Here is a 5,000-nt window from a genome sequence, read left to right on the forward strand (position 1 = left end):
ATGCGGCTGCGGGCGCATCTGGCAGTAGCTATGGGGCATGACAGCACAAGGCATGAACCCTTGCGCCCCCAACAGCCCAGGGTGGTAGGCAGCGCTGTGCGGAAGAAGGGCTGAACATTGGGACGCATTGGCCATTTCCTTGTTTTCAAAAGCCATGTCTCTGGAAACTGCTATGCAGCTATAGACACATGTGTCAGCAACTGTGGGGGCATGGCAGCGGTAGGTAGGGAGCCATGGGGACCCACCAGCACATGATTGTAGGCAGTGGTGTGTGGCAGATGGGCTGACCATCTGGACAGACGAGCCATGTACTTGTTTTCACATACATGCCAAGCCTTTGTTGGGCTTTCTTTGCAGCTATGAGCGCAGGATGCAACAACTGTCTAGGCATAACAGTATATATTAGGCAACCACGAGGGCAAAGCAGCATGCCGTGGCAGGTGCAACGCACACCAAGGGCAAAATCTGCAAAACTGACATACTGTGAAGGTGTTTTGCACAGGCGATGCCACTCTTGGGCATGCTGTACGGTGACTAACACATGTGGCGGAAGTTGTAGAGGCACTGTAGCGCTAGGCAAGCAGCCATGTGCGCCCCGCAACACACAATGGCAAGCAACTGTCTGCAGCAGAGGGGATGATTGTCAGGACGAAAGCGCCATGTACATGTTTTCACAAACCACAAATTCCTTGGAAACGCTGTGCGTCGACGGGCACATGTGGCATCAGAAGTGGGGGCGTGGCAGCGCATGGTAGCCTACCATGTGCACCCAGCAGCCCATGAAGGCAGGTAACGCTGTTGGCAGAAGGGAGCGGCGTTGCATGACAGAACGGCTGACCATTCGCGGGCACGTCCACCTTCGTTAGGCATGCTGTGCCGCGACTGGCACATGTTACAGCAGCTGCGGGCACATGGCATGGAAGGCAAGCAGCCAGCCACGCACGTCCAGCCGCACGCAGTGGCAGCCCTCGGTGCACACCAAGGGCCAACTCATCGAAACCCACGTGCCATTTCACTTTTTTTACTATGCCATGGGTCTTTTGGGTTTGCCTACCATGCCCGCTCATCGTCTGCTGCCCCTCTGTGCGGCCCCTCAAAAACCACCCGGGGAGTGGCACCCCCCTCCCTCAAGGTAGCTCTTATGCTCTTTGCCCCTTTCCAGAAGGAGACAGGACCCCCCCAAAAAAATATACCGGTCTATTTTTTGAGCTTCAACTATCCAAATCAAATGAAACTTGGTATGAAATTAAGGAAAAATCCAAAGATTATTTTCATATAAAAATCATAGTTTTCAGATAAATATTTATTTTTTATTAATTTTTTAATATTAAAAAACATATTAAATTCAAAAAACTATGAAAAATCCATTTTAATGTATGTTTTTGAAAACTAAATTTCGGATGTCTTCCAAAGGTTGATAGAATGTTTTGAAAAAATATTGGACCATTCCAACATATTTTGATGTTTTTTAATATTTTATGATTGAAACATTACGAAAAATACCCAAAAAAATGGAAATGCGGGGTTTAAGTGAAAATGATTGTACTTTGGGTGCCAAATAGCCAATTGCAAGGCTTTTCTAACCCAAAGGGATGTTTTGCACAACATGATTTAAAGACCCAAACTATGTTGTGCGGGTATGGCGCTGGCGTGTGCAGCAGTCGGTGCCTCGTGTGCAGCCGAAGGCCGCAAAGGAGCCTCTGTTGCATGGGCCATGGGGACCACGATAGCACCCATGTGTGAGCCACGTGCATGCGGCTATGTGCACGGTGGACTGCAGACGTGGGCACGAAGGTGCAGCAATGCCTGCAACCTTGCGCGCGCCATGTGCTAAAATGCCCGTGGCATGTGCAGCCATGCCAACCATCATGATCGACACATGGGGGGCCATGCCAGCGAAATTGCACATGGTAGTACAGCCATGGGCGATGCATGTTCGACCACGCAACGCAACCTTGCGCACGGCGGTGCAACCATGCCTACAACCTCGTGCGTGGCACTTCCGGCAAATCTCGAAACCTAGCGCGCGTCGAGGCAACGATGGGCATGGAAGATGCAGCCATGCATGCGACCTGGGGGGCGGTGTGAAGCAATGCACGCAAACTTGCTAGTGGTAGGGCAGCCAGGGGCGCGGCATGTGCGGCCATGCCAGCAACCTTGCGCATGTTGGTGCAGCCAAACGCACGGCATATGCGGCGTGGAACGTAGCCTTATGCGCGGCTGTGCAGCCATCTGATTGTCATGTGCGCTCCATGCCTACAAACTTTCATGCGGCATGTGCGGCCACCCGTGAAATTGTGTGCAAGGTTTGTGCAGCCTTGGTCACAGCCATGTGCGAGGAAGTGAGGCACGGGCAGCAGCCCATCGCGCGCTACCTGCATCAGTGCCCGTAGCCATATGCGGCCGTGCCTACCACCTTGCATGCGGTTGAGCACCCTTTCCCGCAACAATGTGCATTGTTGCCTGCCACCTTACGCATGGTGTGCACCCTTGCCCATAGCCATGTGCGCGCGGTGGCCTGCACCCCTGCTCGCGATAGTGGAGCCTTACCTGCAACCTGCCCAAGGTTATGTGCAACCATGTGTGCGGTATTGTAGCCACACCTGCATCCATGTGCGCGGTAGCCTGCCTCGACACCAAAAGCCTTGCGCGTGCTAGTGCAACCTTGCCCGCAGCGATGCCTACACCTTGTGCGTCCATGCCAGTTGCCTTGCGCGTGGTAGTGCAGCCATGCTTGCCACCATGCACGCACATTGTGCCGCCCTACGTGCGGTACTGCCGCCTTATGCACTGCCTTCGTATGCACTTAGGCACCCTTAGGGGGGCACGCGTAGGCATTGTCATGGGCACGTATATGTGCACACTTGTGGCATTCAAGAGCACAATTAGGCGACACTTGGGCTACACTTGGGTGCACGCGTAGACACATTTATTCAACACTTGCGGCCACGTATAGGCACATTTAAGGCGACACTTGGGGCATTCAAGAGCATGCACAGGCACACTTGGGTGCACACTTAGGCAATAGTTGTGGGCATGTATGGGCACACTTAGGCAACAAAACACTTGTGCCATTCATTGTCCACATGTAGTCAACACTTGGGGTGTTGTGCGGCCATTCACTGTGTACACGTGGGCACACGTAGTCAACACTTGGGGGCACGCGTAGGCACACACTTGGGCCATTCAAGAGCATGTTGTCGATGCTTTAGACCTTTCTAAGCAACCGCACCGGCACTTAGCACTTTCGCTAGCGCTAAGTCAGCCTAACCACCCTCCTTAAGGGACTAGGGAAGAGAAGAAGTGAACACAAGAGTGAGTTTGAGAAGAATGAACCTGTATAGCACTAGAGAACTCTTGAGTACAAGGCTTGAGTACTCACTTGCTTGGTTGAACACTCTTGGTTGTTCCTTGGTGAGTGCCTTTGCCAAATGAGGCAACACCTACCCCAAGTTACAATGGATGGCTAAGATATTTACAAATGTCCTCCATCCAACGGTTGGGGAGGAAACTAGAAGCTTCCCACCTCCTTAGCGGAGCTGTAGAAATCTCTCCCAGAATATCTCCTGTGAATATCTTCCATAAATATCTACAATAAAATATCTATTGTTACTACACCTTTGTAGAAAACTCTAGAACTTGGACCTTACTTAGCCCAACGGCCTAAGTCCATGGGCTTGGTGAGCTAGGCCCGTGGGCCTATGTTGGGCAGGTCGTGACACTCTCCCCCACCTAAATTTACGACGCCCTCGTCGTGACCTCCTTGTGGTACTTTTATTCATGAGTCGTCTCAGCATGCCAATTGTCTCCCATCTCGTCTCACTCTCTGGTCGCCCCTTCCACTTGACTAAATACTCCACGTAAGGAGATAGTTTGTGTCTCTGGATGATTGGATCAGCATCCAAATTAGCCTCCCTCTTGCGAGGGGTAACGCCTATTGGGGTTCTTGTTGTAGTCACATAACTTGAGCCTCCTACAACGTCATCCAGTTGTCTCCATTCTCTCATTTGCATCTTCCTCTTTCTAGGCATGGATGGTTTGCTTCCAAATTCTCCTTGTCTTGCCCTCCCGTCCAAGGGCAAGTAAGTACCTAGGCCCTAGATGGTGTTAGAGAACTCCTTTAGTCCCAAGGTTCGTCTCGACCCCTCGAGCAATATTACGTATGGGGCATTCTTTGGAGTTGATAGCCTTAGAACGCCCTTGGCCCGAGTTCCTTTGCCTCCTCTGTCAAGGCAAGGTTGTGTGTGGCTCCTGTATCTCCCTTCGCTTGTGTGGGCTTCCCATTGATGCACACTTTTGTACACATTAACCGCTTTTGAGAGTTAAGGGCCTTGACCCGTACCTCGGCCCTGGTGGCACCACGCTGCATTGGGGACCCCATGCAAGGTGGCTCTTCCTCTTGGCCCTCTTCCTCCAATAGGGCACTAAGAGCTTTCCTCTTGGGGCAATCCCTAAACCAATGTAGCTCATCACATAAGAATCACTTATCTCTAGGGTTGCACCGATTCCTCTTATCACGCTTGTGCCTTAGCGCCTCTCCTTTACACATGTCATGAGAGGTAGTGGCTTCCCTCGCCGCTGTCCTCCTACTCTTCCCATACTTCGTCTCCAATACAAGCTTCCACCTTATCCAACTCCTTTGCATACTTGAGCCTTGAAGGTGGCAACCATCTCCTCATGGTTACTTACTATGGTGTTGAGACCACCTTGTAGGGATCCCTTGAGCTCCCACATCTAGCCATCAAGCTCCTCCCCACTTTTCCACATGGCCTTTGAGCTCCTCCCCACTTTGCTCCACGGCATTCAGGCACCACTTTGCCTCGGCCAATACTTGCTCCCCTCGAGCTAAGCGAGGCCCCATAGCGATGCCAAAGTCGACGGACTTGCCTTCGCTCCTTCGTTGCTTACTTGTGTAGGTGTTGGTCTTTATTCCATAGTTTTAGCTCTCCTGTCTCATATCCCACAAGCTTTGCTCCCTCGCAACCCAAGCTCTAACCCCA

The sequence above is a fragment of the Macadamia integrifolia genome, unplaced genomic scaffold, assembly GCF_013358625.1.
Source record: "Macadamia integrifolia cultivar HAES 741 unplaced genomic scaffold, SCU_Mint_v3 scaffold1940, whole genome shotgun sequence".
NCBI lineage: Eukaryota > Viridiplantae > Streptophyta > Magnoliopsida > Proteales > Proteaceae > Macadamia > Macadamia integrifolia.